Genomic DNA, 19,360 nt, shown 5'->3' on the forward strand with positions numbered 1-19,360 from the left:
CCCTCTCTCGGAGTACCTTCCCAGGCAGCCGGTCCAGATTTATATGGGGAGCCTTGCGTAGGATCCGGAAACCTCAAAATATCTGGGGATTCAAATCTATTACATAGCAGACGGCCTTCTGGAGGGAACCTCTGCAGGGCACTGATATGCTTGCACTCCCAGATCTCCTTCTGCATCACACTCCCTCTTTCGTGGCTGGCTGACTAGCTCTTTCCCCAATGGTGATGCCTCCTAGACTTTTAGATCACTTTGTCAATGTTCCGGTCTCGAACTTAGGGTCCATTCTGCAGTTTCTCGATTCCATGCTCCTGGGCCTTCAGGCGGAAGAGAGTGACACTGCGCACTCTGCAACTGCCCCTCCTTCGGAGGAGGTATGGGTGCCCCACACTTCACACACTATTACTTGGCTACTCAGCTCCAATGTATGGTCCGCTAGTTGGCGGACCACCAAAGGGACAAGACGGGAATCTTAGGAGCAGGGGTTTGGGAGGGGGGGGTCCTCTCACTGCTCTTCTTTCCGTTATGCCAGATGAGGGGCCCCTTTCCCTGGCTCCTCCACATGTGCTTGCTGCGGGGCTTCCTGGGGACAAACACTGCCCAACGATATGCCCCATTCTCCAGAATTGGGGTATCTTTCATGGATTCACATGCTTTAATCATTCCCCATCATCAAAGTGGGAGTCCCACTGTACATAAAAAGCAATAAGTAATTAGTCTCACATTAAAGTTAATAGAAACCATTCACTTTAATATCTTGTCCTTGTCATTAGATATGATCCAAACTCCAGCCAATCAGGCGACAACACCCTCTAGAACCCTCTCCACAGAGGCTCCATGCTCTCAGATTTTCTACTGCACGTTGTGTGAAGGGAGTCTCCCTGAGCTCTGCTCAGTACTTCTATTTTATCTTCTGATTTCTTCAGATATTGCTTATGCACATGTCTTCTTCTAAATGACCTCTCTTCAGGCACTGTGAATCTTGTGGGAAATTAAGACTTCACTCTGATGATCCCCACAATAAATGTATCTACTGTCTTCACCCAGACCATCAGGTGAGAGATTGCGAAAGCTGTAGAACATTTTCCCAAAAAACCTTGAGAGATAGAGAAGGACGTCTTCTTCTGTGGGAACAGAAGCTCAAGACAAAGGACAATCCTTTATCTGATGAGGAGAGTGATTCCTCTTTAAAGACAACAGCTTAAAAAAAGAGTGCTAGTGAGGCGGAGCTGATCTCTCCTAAGGCTTCTAAGGTGTTGAAAAAACATCCAATTATCAATATGAGAAAGGATCACTTGTCCTGCACAACCTTAGGTATTTTGCAAGAGCGGAGGCGTGCGTCCCAAAGATAAAAAACCCTCATGCACGTGATGGGTATCTCGATGTTATAGCGGTGTATCTTGATTCTCCGCTTTTAAATCACGTGTGTGCATAATCATTGGGTCGTTCAGGTTATGCAACCTCCACCAGGAGGCGTTGACCCAAGGTTGAAGCAGTAGTGAACCAGTGATAGGGAATGGTTTTTTAAGAAGCCCGGATAACCAGAGTGCAACTTTAATAAGTCTGGGTTCGGGTCTGAAAAAATTCTGTTGTTAGTGCATCTATAAGTACTTGTTATGAGCAATGGATGCACTCAGAATATGATAAGAATATTGTGAAGGGGGAGGGGGGATGAATAAAAATTGGTCGACATGTTTCTGCCTTCTATGCCTCAATAGGACTTACTGGCTTTCATCAGGACCGTTATGTGAATAACGTGAGGTAAGGGGGTGCGAACAAAGTGCTCTAAAAAAGGTGATTAAGAAACCGTATATTAACCTGTATCTCGTTTTCTAGTGAGGTCACACTGTGCCTGTAAGGAGAAATAAAACACAAAAAGTCCTTCAACAAACAAGGGGGGGGGGGTTTACACAGGGATACACACCAAGCAGAAATCTGCTTATCGGATCTATCAATTGATAGACTCTTATAACAACTAAAAAATGGCAATACTTCATGGACCGGCTCCTGTCTATGGCAATGTCAACTCTCCTTTCAAAACTCCATACTCCATGAGAGGGTATTTGCATGCTTGGAGGTATGTGCTGCATGCATGTATTTACAGCGTCTATACACACGTGAAGACTGTTTTCTAGTTGACCACCCGTGTGACCTCTTAAAATAATGTACAATGGGCATTACTCTTTTTTAGTCAGAAAGAAATATAAGCATACACATTTTTTGTACTGATATCGGTATAGTGTGTGACTCTGGTGGGTGGTGATCTATACCGTCTACAGAGTTCGAAAATGTGTTACCTCGCGCGTATTTGAGACGCGCTCCAGTCGGGTGGGGAGGCCTTCAGGTAGACTGGACAAGGGAAAAGTATAACATTAGTTCGGGGGGAAGCAGTATGATACTTGCGGTTTTCGGGATTCGCGCTGGTCTCATCCGGTACCTGCTGCGTCCTTTCCAGGCGTCCGATGTGAACGCGCTGCCTTCCTTGACCCGGAAACAGAGGTTACTGTTTCCGGGTTAGAAGAGTCATTTGTGAATGACTCTGATTGGTTCCTTCATGTGTTACTATGGTAACGGACACCGATTATACTGTACTGTGTTCGGTAAAACATTTTTTATATGAACGGCTTGGTTTTTCAGAGATGGTGCAGTGAAGCCGATCGGGTCTATTTATTTTTGAAGAAAAACCACAGTATTCTCGATCAACAACCTTACTTTACAGGCAATAAAATGTTTTATTTTGATATTGTCAGTCCGTAAGATGTTGCTATCTCTTGTTTCGCGTGGTCATGTCATGTGAATTTTCTTTCTTTTCTTTGCTTTCTCTGGGAGTCTCAAAATTCAGGCCTCATCTTAAGACTGGTGCTCATATGTACTCATCGTTCTTATATTCAGGGGGGTTTTGTGGGATAGTTTCGTTGATTCATAGTTTTTCTAGGTATCTACCAGGGGTGTTCTTGGGCCACCTCAGTCACATGATGTTGTAAACCAAATGGCATCTCGATTTTGATATAAGGACGTATTGAAATTTTGTGGATTCTTAGTATTCGAGGAGTTCTTGATATTTTCTTGGTTCATTTATCTCTTGTTTAAACTGTGCCAAGGAATATTATCATTCAGTCCCCCGCGGTCATCTTAAGACTGGTGCTCATATGTACTCATCGTTCTTATATTCAAAGGGGTTTTGTGGGATAGTTTCGTTGATTCATAGTTTTTCTAGGTATCTACCAGGGGTGTTCTTGGGCCACCTCAGTCACATGATGTTGTAAACCAAATGGCATCTCGATTTTGATATAAGGACGTATTGACATTTTGTGGATTCTTAGTATTCGAGGAGTTCTTGATATTTTCTTGGTTCATTTATCTCTTGTTTAAACTGTGCCAAGGAATATTAACATTCAGTCCCCCGCGGTCAGTGCCCAGCCTATGAACCCATCGCTGTTCTTTTTCAAACAGGATCCTCTCGGCGTTCCTGTCTTTATTGGGTAAAGTTTCTAGAATTACCCAATTTAGATCTTGAATTGTGTGTCCTTTTTCTAGATAATGATGGGCCATTTTTGTAGTACTCTTTTTACATTTCACGTTGCTGCGATGTTCACAGACTCTCTGTTTAGCTTTTCTGCAAGTCATACCAATGTATCTCAGGTTACATGGACAGGTGATCATGTATACTACATGACTCGTGTTACAATTGGTATGACTGCGTATAGTCCATTTGAAGTCAGGCAGGAGTTGGAGTTCTTTTGTGGGTTTTGTGAGGTTGCAAACTGAGCATGAACCACACGGGTAATGTCCTGTTACTTAGGGGTTCCCCCATGGGTCAGTGGGTCATAGACAGGATCCGGTCCATGAAGTATTGCCATTTTTTAGTTGTTATAAGAGTCTATCAATTGATAGATCCTATAAGCAGATTTCTGCTTGGTGTGTATCCCTGTGTAAACCCCCCCCCCCTTGTTTGTTGAAGGACTTTTTGTGTTTTATTTCTCCTTACAGGCACAGTGTGACCTCACTAGAAAACGAGATACAGGTTAATATACCGTTTCTTAATCACCTTTTTTAGAGCACTTTGTTCGCACCCCCTTACCTCACGTTATTCACATAACGGTCCTGATGAAAGCCAGTAAGTCCTATTGAGGCATAGAAGGCAGAAACATGTCGACCAATTTTTAATCATCCCCCCTCCCCCTTCACAATATTCTTATCATATTCTGAGTGCATCCATTGCTCATAACAAGTACTTATAGATGCACTAACAACAGAATTTTTTCAGACCCGAACCCAGACTTATTAAAGTTGCACTCTGGTTATCCGGGCTTCTTAAAAAACCATTTCCTATCACTGGTTCACTACTGCTTCAACCTTGGTTCAACGCCTCCTGGTGGAGGTTGCATAACCTGAACGACCCAATGATTATGCACACACGTGATTTAAAAGCGGAGAATCAAGATACACCGCTATAACATCGAGATACCCATCACGTGCATGAGGGTTTTTTATCTTTGGGACGCACGCCTCCGCTCTTGCAAAATACCTAAGGTTGTGCAGGACAAGTGATCCTTTCTCATATTGATCATTGGATATATTTTGGAAACCGAAAGGATCTGATTTCTACCTCCCCCCCCTTCTGATTGAAAGTTGAAAAAACATCATCACACCTCAGAACAGGAAGATCAGTCTTCATCTTCTAGAAAGGCATAAGCCTCTCCTAAGACTCAGTCTGAACCTTCTACGCCTTCGAAATCCTCTTCAGAATCGAAGCAGGCATCAAGGTCTCTTCCTGAGACACTTTTACCTCACAAAAAAGACGACCCGTCGACGAAGACGTCGACGATTCCTTCGGCGAGAATTTCTGTCGGCACAACTATGACGACGACATCGATTATCTCTTCTCCTCAGACCAAAATGATTAAGTTGTTGGCACCCTCTCCGTCGACGTTTGTATCTGTAGTGGTGAGACCGTCTGTTATGTCACCTTCATCTTTATCGTCATTGAAAAAGAAGCGGCCCTTTTCAGGACCTAGGTCAACTGAAGCCCCATGGCCGCTAAGGCTTTTGGTGGCTCTCAAAAGTAAATCTTCGTCTACAATAGCCTCGTTGACGGTAGCCTCGTTCATGGTAGCCTCATCGACGGAGACGAAGACCTCCGATACAGATCCTCGTCGACGTTGACGGAAGAACCATTGATAAAGCCTTCATCTTTGACATCTGGGGTAGGCTTGACATCCTCATTGATGCTTGTTCCATCATCAGTGTTAGCTACTTCTAGGGACGATTTAGGACTGCCTAAAAGAAAAACTTCTCAAGAGGTTTATTGCCTGTTCACACCTCTCCAAGTAAGGTGCCTCCTTGTCCTCCTAAAGAAATCTTCGACTATGGAGTAGATGAAGAGGAGTCAGATGACGATGATAGGTTTTGGGCTTCTCACAGTCCTTCTGAACTCCTTATAAAGTGCCAGGACAATGAAGATGAAGATTACGTTTTTTACCCTGAGGTTACAAATCAAGAAAGACAAGCTGAACAGACAGTACAAATGCAACTGTCTCTTGTCTCAAACTTGCAACATATGGTAGAGCATTACTACTACAGATTTCCTCCCTCGGAGCCGGGATCTTCAGTTCCTCAGACACCTATTCCGCAGCCTTCCTTGCTCATCAGATGTCCCCCTCCGATTTCTCCAGTACCTGTAGTAACTCAACATCAAGACCAGGAGATTTAAACTACTGCTGAAGAAAGAGAAGCGGGAGAGTTGGGCGAGATATCCCTTCCTAACGAATGGGATGATTACCAGATACGGACACCATCACCTTCCACTCCACCTCCTATAGATTCACCACCTGAGGATATAGGGGGCTTCCCTACCCTTATGGAGAGAGCGGCGAAGAGGTTTCACCTTATGGTCGCCAAGCAAACTGATTGTTTCTTATATAATTTTAAGGAACAAACGAAGAGACAAGTCAGGTCTATCCCTATTGTAGACTTCAATGGCAGAAGGGCTTAAAGGTCATGAAGACCCCAGCCTCAATTCCAGCAGTCTTGCCTAAATTAGAAAAGAAAAACAAGGCTCCAGATAACTCTCCTGCCTGCCTTATTGGGCAACCTATACCTGACTCTGTGATATCACAGGTGGCACAACGCCGTGCCAGAAATCCTATTATCGGCCCCTCCTCGATTCCATCGGCAACATTTTCCACCATGGTGGCAACAACTGTCAGAGCGGCCAATGCACTCGCTATTTTAGGTAGATACGACAGGCAAATGTGGTCGGACATTTTGCCCTTTATTGATTTGTTGCCGGAGGAACCCAAAGCTGAAGCATTTTACAGGAGGGAGAAGGGATCTCTGCTGAGATCATTGACTGCGTAGTGGATGTTTCTTCCATAGGATTCCGCCAACTGGCTAGGGCTGCGGTCCTAAGGCGTCCGGGCTGGTTGAAGGCAACTTCTTTTAGACAAGAAGTTCAAACAAGGGTGATCTCAGCGCCGGGACGCCCCGTTGCTGGGGCAGCTGTCGCGCTTCAACAAACTCGTAACATAACATAACATAACATCGACATGCCCTATGATGGTGACTCCCTATTTGGCCTACAGACAGATGAAGCTTTTTAAACCATAAAGAAAGATACGGATACTGCAAAGGCTCTCGGCACTCGGCAATTCAGAAAACAGCCCTTTCGTGGAGCAAGAGGTCGTGGTTTGTCATCCTTTCGAGGAGAATATAATCAATATAACCAATATCAACCTTACCAAGGTGTCAACCAAGATACACATCTACACAGCAGCAACAGTCATTTAAGCAACCTCCGGCTGCTTCTTACAAGCATTACAGAGGAAAGACTGCCTACAGAGGCAGAGACAACTCCAAAAAACAGTGACAACAGCCCACTGCCACCACTTTTCCATTCAATCCGGTCATGGGTGGAGGAAGAATCTCCCATTTCTTCTCCGAATGGTCTGCAATAACAACAGACAGATGGGTTTTCGACATAGTTTCCAGGGGGTACATTTTCGAATTCTTAAAGATTCCTCCAAATTATACTACCAGAGGTCCTCCTCCTGCTTATTTAAAGGAACTTTTGTCCCAAATAAAAATAATGTTAAAGAATGAAGCGATCAAAGTGGTACCAAATCTGCGGAGAGTGGCGTCCCATTCTAGACCTTTGTTGCTTAAACAAATTTCTTCGGATGTTGTCTCTTCAAGAGGTGTTTCAGTTGATAAATCAGGAGGATTTCATGGCAACCCTAGACCTTCAGGATGCCTATTTTGATATCCCTATCGCTTCAGAATTGCTGGCAGAGATTTCCAATTCAAAGTTCTATCTTTCGGCCTTCGTTCAGCGCCCCAAGTGTTCACCAATGTTTAAGCACCTTTGGTGGCTCATCTTCGTCAGGATGGAGTCCAAATCTTCCCTTATCTGGACGACTGGCTCATAAAGGCGAAATCTTTTTTAGTGGCAAGCAGTCACACTCGAAGATGTATTTCTCTCTTCCAGTCCTTAGGTCTCTCGATAAATTTACCAAAGTCTCAGTTAACCCCTTCAAAGGGAAAAACATTCTATGGGGCAACCTTGGATACTCATCAGGCAAAAGCCTTTGTCTAACAAGAAAGACAACAAAGGATTTAGAAGTTAGCAACTCTACTGCTCACAAAAAAGTCAATTTCTGTCCGCAAGTTCAAATCACTTCTGGGAATGTTGTCCTCTTGCATTCCACTAATCCCCAACTGTCGTCTGTGAATGAGACCCTTGCAAGAGGAGCTGGACAAACAATGGCTGCAGATCTCAGGGTCCTTCGACTATGTTATCAGAGTAACACCTCAAATGAAAAAAGCGCTACTATGGTGGACTTACATCCCAAACTTAGCAGCAGGCCTATCGTTCATAGTGGACTCACTAGGTTTCTAGAAGGGTGTGGAGCGCATCTACAAGGGTTGACAGCAAAAGGAAAATGGGACAGTCAACAACGAACATTGCACATAAACCTCCAGAGTTGAAGGCAATATTCCTAGCTCTGAAATCCTTTCGTTCCATATCAGGAGCTTTGGTTTTAATTCGGACAAAAAACACAACAAGCATGCATTATTTAAACAAGCACAAGCACAGCAAATCTGGGATTGGGTTATACAACATCAGATAACACTGATGGCAGTACATGTTCCAAGAGTGGCCAACATCCTAGCGGACTCTCTGAGCAGGTCAATTACATCCAACCACGAATGGGAACTTCAACAACTAACGTTGGATCACATCTTTCGGTTGTGGGGCAAGCCAAGTTTGGATCTATTTGCAACAAGTCGGAACCACAAATGCTAATTCTTTGCCAGCTGGCTACCCCAACAGGGATCGTGCGGGAATGCGTTTTCGGTAAACTGGTCAAAAATGTATGCTTATGCTTCGGAAGATGAGGAAAGAACCCTGCCAAATACTTCTCATAGCCCCAGGTGGCCTCCCCAATTCTGCTTCACAGAGCTTCTACTCTTGTCTGAGTGCAAACCCAGACTATTGCACCCATTACAGACCTTGCTGACAATGAACCGCGGCCACGTCTGCCATCCGGATCCAACATCTCTGCGATTAGCAGCCTGGCTCCTGAATACTATGAGTTTGCCAACCTAGTTTTACCTGCTGCTTGTCGGGAGGTTCTAGATAATGCCAGAGCACCCTCTACTATAAAGACTTATAAACTCAAGTGGAAAAGATTCTGTCATTGGTGTGAAACCTCTGAAGTGCACCCTATTCAGTCTTCACCGGAACAATTGCTGCCTTTTTCCTCCAACTAGCATGATCTGGCCTTTCTAATTCTACTATTAAGGTATTCCTTGCCGCAATTTCCAGATTTCGACGGCAAAATGGATCACATTCTCTTTGGTCTTTAAGAATTATAAAGCAGTTTCTCAAAGGATTATTTGGAATGTTCCCTCCAATTAGGCGCCCTCCGCTGCCTTGGCATCTTAACATTGTGTTAGCACAACTCATGAAAGCTCAGTTTGAGCCTATTCATAGGCTTGATCTTAAATTTATTTCATGGAAAACATCACTTCTATTGGCTCTTTCTTCGGTTAGACGAGTAAGCGACATACAGTCTTCCACTACTCAACATCCTTTTCTCCAGTTTACTAAGGACTCTGTAGTACTTCTGAAAAATTCTACCTTTATTCCTAAGGTTCCATCAGGTTTTCACTTAAACGAACCAGTCATTTTAAAGACTTTCTTCCCTAATCCACAGTCACCAGTGGAAATCGTCTTACATTAGCTGGTTGTTAAGAGATGCATAACTTTTTATTTACAGAAAACACCCTGTATCCGTAAAGCTGATCAGCTTTTTGGGGCCTATAGAAAGATAGGAAAAGGGTATCCAGTGACTAAACAAACCATTGCATGGATTTCCTGTGCAATTCAATTTTGCCATCAACAAGCCTCTGCATTTAACAGTGAAAGCGCATTCTACGAGAGCATTCTTATCATCTACAGCTCTCTTTGCGGTGTGCCTAGTCACCAAATTTGCAGAGCAGCAACTTGGTCCAGCAGGCACACTTTTACCAAGCATTACTGTCTTGAAGCTGCTAGTAATGCTGATACAGCAGTGGGACAGGTGGTGCTATATAATCTCTTTATGTAAGGTGAGCCTCTATTATTCCCACCTCCTTTTAAGTTTTAAGAGTGCTATTTATATATATATCACTGAAAAAACCATAGGTTTTACACACGTTATAGTTAGGAAGTAGCATTTAAAAAACCTATGAAATTCACTGAAAAAACCATAGGTTTTACACACGTTATAGTTAGGAAGTAGCATTTAAAAAACCTATGAAGTTCACCGAAAAAACCATAGGTTTTACACCAGTTATAGTTAGCACAAAGTTTTACACGCATAAAACCATTGAAATTCCCACGTTATAGTTAGTTGGACTCACTATAACTTGCGCATGCAATGCACTGCTGATGACGTCACATATTACATCACTCATGACATGGTCAGTGACATCACTCATGACATCACTGATGACACCATCCTTGTGACAGAGTGACAGAGCACCTTTTAGTGCAATGTAACCCATGAAACAAAAATTCAAAAATAGAAATTAAAATATTGAAAAAAAGGAGATACCCATACCAGTTACAACAATCAGTTCAATAATTTACACCATCTACATACACATCCACTCATTCCCCAACAGTTCTATATAGTCACTCATATATATATACTCACTCATCATATGTAGTAATACACCTATACATCTTGTTACATACCGACAGTTATCCAAAAGATACTCTCACACATACTCAGTCATGCAAATAAACTATTGAATATCCATTTATTTGCAGATATAGCTATACACTCACTACCACTTTACTCCTAAGGAAACTTACACATAATTATTCTCTGAAACAATCACTTATAGAAACACATACTAATTTCAACAAGAACTCTTACAATCCCTCACTCTCACATATACTCACTTATATACATCAATATTCACATGTACTAGATTAAAACATATGTAGTTACTGATAAAAACACTAGTGAGACAGTCATTCACTGACTAACACACACATATACACACTCATCCACCCATACAGTCCTGCACATATGTTGTCTTCAAAACACATACAAACAGAGAGTCAGTCATTCATTCATGTATGTATGTACTAAGTAATACCCCCACCAAACCATACAAACACTCATACTGATACTAAGAAAAATATCTAATAACCTATATACATAGACATGTACCTACTCACCAATCCATGCAGCCACTTATACACAAAGTGAAACACTAATACATATATTTAAATATTTAAACATTACTCACTAATATATGTATTCAGTAAGATATTTAATAACATATACATATATAACACATTTATTTTTCAGAAAGACACACATTCACTGGATGATGTCATCAGTGATGTCATTTGAGATGTCATCAGTGATGTCATGAGTGATGTCACTGACCATGTCATGAGTGATGTAATATGTAACGTCATCAGCAGTGCATTGCACGCGCAAGTTATAGTGAGTCCAACTAACTATAACGTGGGAATTTCAATGGTTTTATGCGTGTAAAACTTTGTGCTAACTATAACTGGTGTAAAACCTATGGTTTTTTCGGTGAATTTCATAGGTTTTTTAAATGCTACTTCCTAACTATAACGTGTGTAAAACCTATTGTCTTTTCAGTGAATTTCATAGGTTTTTTAAAGGCTACTTCTTAACTATAAGCTGTGTACAAGTTCTATTTTTTCATTATATTTCTTAGGTTTTATTAATTGCGAAATATAAAATATTTTTTTAATTTATTCTATAGTTTTATTATAGATTTTCGAGAAATGCTTTCATAGTATTACAAAGTTTTCTTCACTGTCAGAATTGCTTAGGAACTCCTTGCAAGTCTCAAAAGCTTTACAAAGTCTTTACCTTACCTTCATTTTACCGTTTTCAGACTTGTCAGATGTTGAAAAACGTACCGGGGTGCGCGACAGAGTGCGCGCACCCCGGTATTTTGAAACAATAAAAAAGGTTTGATACTTTATCGGCATTGTTCTTGTAACCCCATATAAAGGTATTTGATATTTGAGAATGTATACCTTTCCTCCTTTTAAAACTTCATTAAATTAAACCGATACTTCTAATTCACGTACGTGTCCGGATTCCGTCACCGCGTATACGTCCTAATACGCGCATGTCAAATCATGTGACTTGAAAAGAACACTTCCTATTGGTTCATAGTAGTTTCTATTCCGCAATTTTCCAGAAACCACCAACTTCCCTCACTATCTATTTGGCGCTTAAGGGACAACAACCTTTTTCATCTTTCCGGACACTTTGCTGAAATGGCGGCCGCACGCAATTCTTCTTCGGAATCTGAAGAAAATGTTTATCTTCCTTTAAAAAAAAAAAAGGAATCTTTTATTTGGCAATTTTTTACCTTTCCACAAGGTCAAAAAAAAGTAAATGCTCCGAAAGTAACGTGCACAATTTGTGGCTCCGTACTTTCCAGAGGAAATCCAACCAAAAAATATTCTTTTTCAATTCATACCATGAAGAGACATATGAGCCAAGTCCACCCTGTGCAATATGCACAGGCAGCGACAAGAGCTCTAGCCACAGAACTACCACCAGCTGTGGCCAGTACTTCATCGACCACACGACCAACATCTCCATCAACTGAACATATGGAGTTGAAACCATTTTTAACGAAAGTGCATATAAAATGCAACAAGTGCAAAGGATTAATTGTGTACGGGGAGCAAAGCCTCATTCTTATTGAAAGAAGATTTAATCAGCATAAAAGGTTCGAATGCATCTAATTTTTTAACAACTTCAAATGTTCCTGTTTTACAGTTCAAAAATGTGGTTCCTGTTTCACAAATTTTAAACAATGAAAAATAAAAAAATAAATAAAAAAAAACCCAGTTCTTTTCAGAACTACCTCATTGTACCAAAAAAAGCTCTATTCATAAGCTAAATTATTGCCGCATTTTAGGAACAATAATTAAAGAATGCGGCAATACTTGGGACATATTATGAAGAAGACGTGATAATTTCACTTCGCTTTAATCGGCATAACGCTGTTAAAAAAGCGCCGATAATCGCCTTCATAATATGAGCCATATTATCAAGGATGGACGATACAATATCGCCGCTTCTATCGGCAGGAAACTGCCGATAAAGCGGCGATAATGGACTTGATAATATGCTGTATGAAATTCCTAGCGTAGCCCATATTACATGTTTTCGCATCTTACAGGGGTTTTGATAGGATTTCCATAGGGCAAATTATGGAACCCATTATCGCCGCTTTATCGCCAATTTCCTGTCGATAAAAGCGGCGAAAATTTATCGACTGTCCATTATAATATGCCCCTATGTTTTTCAAAATTCAAATTGAAACGTATGTTATATGCCTTCATATCTAACATTACGTTCGACTGCAATTTATAAAGCATATTATGGACGCCGTTTTCGCCCTATATCTGCAACTTCCTGCCGTTCAAGGCAGCGATAAAGTCTTTTGAATCTTTGTAAATGTTCTTGAACATCTTTGAGAACGTATTAACACCGCCTGCGGTAAAATCACTTTGCATTTGTGCCGCACAGACAGTTAATGACATGCATAGTAGGCGTATGTTAAACTACAAGCAAAACCTGTTTAAAGGCGAAAATACTATCTCGTACACGGCTCCTGTTAGAAAAACAGTTTAAATAAACTTGTTTATCGTACGAGTGCCACGGACAGCTTTGATGAAGCGTTTGGCAGCGTTAACGTGGAGGTGTGGAAAATAAAACTAAATCAACCCCCTCTCGTATTTACAAAGCACACATTAGTGCATAAAAACAACGCTTGTTTTCACGCGGCAATGTTAACTGGCGCAGACTGTTACAGGGGTACTATCACATATGTATTCAAATTATGTTCAGACTGCCTCTTTTGTAATTCTCTGCTAACATGCACTCTCATCACTAGAAGTGAAATCATAGTCCTTCTTCTATTTTCATTTAATATCCCGTTTTTTGCCTTTAGAAATCTACTTACCGTATACAATTAGCAAAAATTATCACTATATTGGCTTACTTTCAATAATTTTTCGTACACCAGCGGCGATTTTTAACGCTTAGGAGTGACACAATTATCAAAGTTTAATTCTAAAACTAGTGATTCCCAAACTGTACACCGCGGCTCCCCAGTCCGCCGTAATGAGGTGCCAAAGGCACGGCGCACACTAGGATGCTTAATCGTCTGTAAATTTCACAGACGTCACTACCCTGTTATGTGTAACTGTATCCATCTCAGAGAGCTGCGCGCTCCTCCCCTGTGATAACGCTGACAGTCCATGCTGAAACGGCCTTGAATTTTACTGCAGCAGGAGCACCCCTCCCACGCATTGGAATTCTCAAAGGAGCTTCCTGCCTCAATGAACAGAAGACATTGTTTTAGATAAAAAAAGTAAAACCACCATCAAGGCTTATTATGAAACAGTTTCTTTAAAAAACTCTATGAAAAAAAATTATTAAATCAGATTAACGTTCTTTCATTGTCTCATAAATTTTAAACAGCAGTCTTTTTATTAACATATTCAACAATACCATGGTTACTGCTTTTGTACTTAAAGGAAGTAGCACCTATTCTCAAAGGCAATAGTCTTTGCTTGTTGTTTGTGTTAGTTATTTGCTAAACTACATATCTGCATGCAATAAGACATACAACATACCTCCAGTCGAGCACCACACTATACTACACGCATATTTGTAGTTTAGGTGCTTTAATCTACCTACAGAATAACATCCAACACCTCCTTTGAAAAGACTCCTTCCTTTTTTAAAACAGTGCTGAAAGTCAGGGGCGGATTACCAAGGCGGGCATTCGGGCATGGGCCGAAAGGCCAGTGCCTCAGTGCCCTCTGTGGGCCGTTTTTTTGTCTCCTGCCCCAGTCCACACAGAGTGCACTTGGAAAGGGGAGAAAAAAAAAGCCGACCCACAGAGTACACGGAGACAGACAGCGAAAATGAAAGCAGCCTCCCTGTGCGGCTGTACACCCCTGCCCTACTAAGCAATGAAGCTGAGGCTGGGCTGGGAAGGGGTTGATTGTTTCCAAGAATCGACCTCCCTGGGGGCTAGGTGTTTCTCAGGCCTTTGAGCCATTTTCACCTCGGCCCCCCTGGGGCCCATGCAGCAAGTATCTAAAGCAAACAAAACTGAAAGGTAGCATACAGTGTGATACCAACAAAAAGTGAAGTGTACAAGTAACAAAAGAGTACCATACACAGGTACAAGAATAATACTACAGTAAATGGTAAACACTTAATCTGCCAGAACACACTGGGATGGCACTTCCCATGCACCAGCTTCACCTCAACCTCCCCCTGCCTACCTGGCTGTGTTTTGTGCTGCCCTGCCAAGACATTTTCCCGAGGCCTGGAGGGCTGATTAATTAACTAATTGCAGAGGCCTTACCTCTCTTCAAGTGCTCCTAAGCTGAAGGCCTGGGAAGGACTAAGTAGGTTAGTAATAGCAGCGGCTTTTCTGCTTTTCAGGTGCTCCTGTGCTGAACGGCTGAAATAATTTTGTGACAGAAAGGTGCCTTGCTATTTTTTTTAGTTGCTCAGCATGTTCCCATTGGCACCTTGGCCCTGTGTCCTATGGAAGAACAGTGTCCTCCCACTTTCATGCCTTGTATGTGCAAATGATGTTTCATGAAAGGGCACGCCCCTTGAATGTGGACCACACCCATTAAATATGGACCACGCGGAGGAGGAGCCTAGCCCGCAACCATGATGGCCGCCTGAACCCTCGGCTCCGCCGACCCTCTCGCTTTCCTCCCGTGTCGCTACTTATCCTGCAAGCCATCCTGTTCCTCAACCGATTTTTCGGATCCGGGAGGTGTCTCCGATCTCAACGCTGTGCTTCCCGGTGTGCTCCCAGCGGGGGAAGCGAAGCGGCGCCCTTGCTTCCTCCTTTGCGTTCAATGGCGGCGACCGGGTCTCTCTTCCTCGGAGACGGCCGACCCTGATTACAACACCAGCAGCCATTGCAAATGGGTCGGAGCCGACCAGTGGATAGTAGCGGCTGCACTGTGCTTTCCGCTGCGGTTATCCCGTCTGCTCCGCAATTCTTCACGCTCCGAGGTCAGTGCGGCTGTGTGTGATACACAGTATCCTTTCCCCAGCTCGTAGGAGATTTTCCCAGCTTTCTCGATGCCCAGCGCTGTGGTGGGTGCCATTTTGTATCGAACACTCGACATTTGAAATTGGCGACCCCGGGCTGCTCCCGAGTATACGAGCGGACCCCATCACTACACTGGACTCGTGTAGGTGTTGGAATGGAGTGTGTTGCCCCTGTGCCCCCGGCCCGGCTCTACTGTGCGGAGTGGCGGCGAGTTGAGCGGCTGTCCGCAGGGGATGTCGGCGGCCAGTCTCGCGGTTTCCTCCATCTCTGTGTGCCTGGCGTGCAGGGAGCTGCTGCATCCCCTTTTCCTGAGGAACCATTGCGGATTGGCGATGTTTTGGGGGCTTTAGGTGAATTGCGAGCTGTCTTACGTGATAATACCCAAGAGCTGGGGGACCGATTGGATGCCCTTCTGTCCACTATGCCCTCGACCGGCCACGTTTGCTCTCGAGTGCGGGGCACTGTGCCACACCCTGTAATCGACTGCCGTGGATTGCCTACCCAGATGTACACGGAGGCACTGAAGGTTCAGGATCCTGATTCTGCCGCGGAATTGACTGTAGTGGTTGGGGAGAGCCCTGATGTTCGTGGACTTCTGCGTTGGCTGGGGAATCGTCTCCGGACATCATGGTGGACGGTCTCCTATTCTGCTGTGGTCATCCTGTCTGCCCGCTCCGTTCATGATGGCCACTATCCGGCTGGACCTTGTCGACACATCGGACCGTAAGGGGCAAGGTTGAAGAAGTTTTCTCCTTCTGATTGCTGACGCTCGCATTGCTGGGACTATAATGTACACATGGGGTAGCTACACGTTGATTCCATGTCGGGTTGGGGGTCCGGGGATGGCGGCCATGATTGCACATGTTGATTGTTCTGAATATATGCGTTTGGCCCTCCTCCGGTTCAATATCATTCCTCTTTTTCTTCTTTCTTTATTTTTCTTCTATATTTCGGGTACTCTTTTTGGGGCGACAGACACACTGTTAGGGGGGGGGTAGGCCATAGCCTCTGCATGTGTGTAGGGTGGGGGGTAGGGGGAGGGCTTTATTTTGTCAGTTTTTATTTCTATGGGCCTTAATTCTTTTTACGTTCTTATCTTTTTCTCTCTTCCTTTTTCCTGGGTCAGTGGGATCGGTTGGGATTAGGTGGGTAGCGATTGGCGTGCAACGTGTTTTATGCCTGTTTATCCCTTTGTTCTGTTCTTATGCCGCCATTTTGATTATGTCTTACTGCTTGCTCGGAATTCTTCTGATAAACGCTGCCCATTTATGTCTTCGGTGGACTGTATGTACTCTGATCCTTCTCGGTTCGTATGCTTTCCTATAAATTTAATTACAAAAACCTTTAAAAATGAACCTTAAATTCTCCTGTTTTCTCGGTAGTACCTGTATATCCAATGTAACTCTGGTTGATTTTTCTTTTGTACTCTGTGCTACTGAGTTGCGGTATAGCTTGCTACAATGCTCATTAAGATGTCTAGGCCGTCCGGATGGTTGTAGGCCCGTATTTGTTTTATGATACTGCGCAATAAAGGTTTTTAAAAAAAAAAAATATGGACCACGCCTCTTGAATGTGGGCCACTTTTTTTGTTCTTATGCCGCCATTTTGATTATGTCTTACTGCTTGCTCGGAATTCTTCTGATAAACGCTGCCCATTTATGTCTTCGGTGGACTGTATGTACTCTGATCCTTCTCGGTTCGTATGCTTTCCTATAAATTTAATTACAAAAACCTTTAAAAATGAACCTTAAATTCTCCTGTTTTCTCGGTAGTACCTGTATATCCAATGTAACTCTGGTTGATTTTTCTTTTGTACTCTGTGCTACTGAGTTGCGGTATAGCTTGCTACAATGCTCATTAAGATGTCTAGGCCGGCCGGATGGTTGTAGGCCCGTATTTGTTTTATGATACTGCGCAATAAAGGTTTTTAAAAAAAAATATATATATATATGGACCACGCCTCTTGAATGTGGGCCACTTTTTTTGTCAGTGCCCGGGCAGATTTGTAATCCCAATCCGACCCTGCTTAAAGCCATGAAAACAACAACATTTAACGCTAACCTCACATACTATTACTAAACATCATGTATAACTGATAACTTCTACGTTTTCAGTCTGCCTATGTAAGGAAATATTGTAAACTCTCACCCACCGCACCCCACCCTTTGCTCTAGATTCTTCTTCACAAACCTCTTCTTCCTACAACTCTACAGAGAAAGAGTCCGGTCATAAAGTACAAAGGTAAGTCAGTACATAAATGTGGAATGTCTAAATGGCTAGATCGATTACTGAAAAGATGAATGAAAAGAGAATAGTTATATAAATCACAAAAAGCATAGATGAATAAATGAATAAGAGCAAGTATAGATGTCAGAAAAGATATATTGATATATATATGCCTAAAATGGTGCTTGAATAGCTAGAAGGATGGATAGATATGTTAAAGGATGGATGCATGAGTAAAAGAGCACGTGATGGATCAGTAATTTACTGAATGGATGGTTGAAAGGATAGATAGATAAATAAATGAAAGTGTAGATGATGGTCAAATAAATGCGTGCATAGATAAATTGATATGTGAAAAGGTGAAAGAATGGTTAACTGAAAGGGTGATTACAAAGATTAATTACTAAACGACAGGGAATATATGGACAAAAACATAAATACATCAGTAAAGTAAAAGGGTGGATAGTTAAGAGAACGGATGGCTGGATCAGTGAACAGATGATTGAATGAGTAATAGAAAGTGTCCTAATTAATTTAAGAAAGGTAACAGGACGTACATACTACCTACCAACCGTTAGATAAAATGGTGTGTAACCACTGTAAACTACTGAGTAGGTCAAGAAACCCACAGGTGAACATTGTATGCGAACCACTATCCTAAGTGAAAAAAAATCTATCCAAATAAATAAATATTATTGTGAAGTCACCAATATTCATCCATTACGAAACTCTTTCTCTTAGTCAAGTTAAAAACCGACCATTAAATAATATACCTAAAAACTGCTCAGGGGCAACTATTTGATTCTGATCATTTTCGAATATGGCACAAATATCTTCCAAAGTGGGTAAAAACAGATAGTAATGTTAGCAACTGTTTGCAGTCACTTACATCTTGCAATGTTAACTTTGTATGTCAATTATATTAAATTTCACAGACAAACAAAGCAAATCCCAATATAGTCATTATCTATTATTAGTTGTCACTAACTGCTGTTAGCATCAGCTACATACTAGTGAGACAATTTTATCTGCACTATCTTGCCTTTTAAAATCAAAAATGCAGAATAAAACTCCCTTGATAATTTGCAGAAAAGTTCTGTAACACATATCATTTACCTGCAATATTTTCACACATCCGCATTAGTGAACTGACTGACTGAAATGTTGTTGATTTCTTAAATTAATTTTTTAGACGCTCCTTGTGACCGTGCAGCCAATCCTCCATGGAAATGCTTATATAAAACACAACACTAGTATGACCAGGATACTCAAAGAAATAACACAGGGTTTAAAAAGTATTTTTATTATTTATACTTACCTCAGAAATAGTAATAAAGAAAATATTGAAATATTTGAAAAACATGGTATCTGTGAAAGAAAAGTAAAAATATGGTTATAGTGTTATTTCATTAAACAAAACAAAGTAGAAGTGATTGAAGCAGAAAGTGAAAGAAAAGAAGACTGAGGGACAGAAAAA

At 42.1% G+C, this 19,360-nt stretch overlaps 1 protein-coding gene across 1 annotated transcript in view; it reads left to right on the top strand.

Annotated features, from left to right (window-relative positions):
• DHTKD1 (dehydrogenase E1 and transketolase domain containing 1) overlaps positions 1–19,360 on the top strand; it is a 1,484,612-nt gene that overhangs the window by 1,302,180 nt on the left and 163,072 nt on the right. The window lies entirely within an intron of this gene.

The sequence above is a fragment of the Lissotriton helveticus genome, chromosome 1_1 (assembly GCF_964261635.1).
Source record: "Lissotriton helveticus chromosome 1_1, aLisHel1.1, whole genome shotgun sequence".
NCBI classification, from domain to species: domain Eukaryota; kingdom Metazoa; phylum Chordata; class Amphibia; order Caudata; family Salamandridae; genus Lissotriton; species Lissotriton helveticus.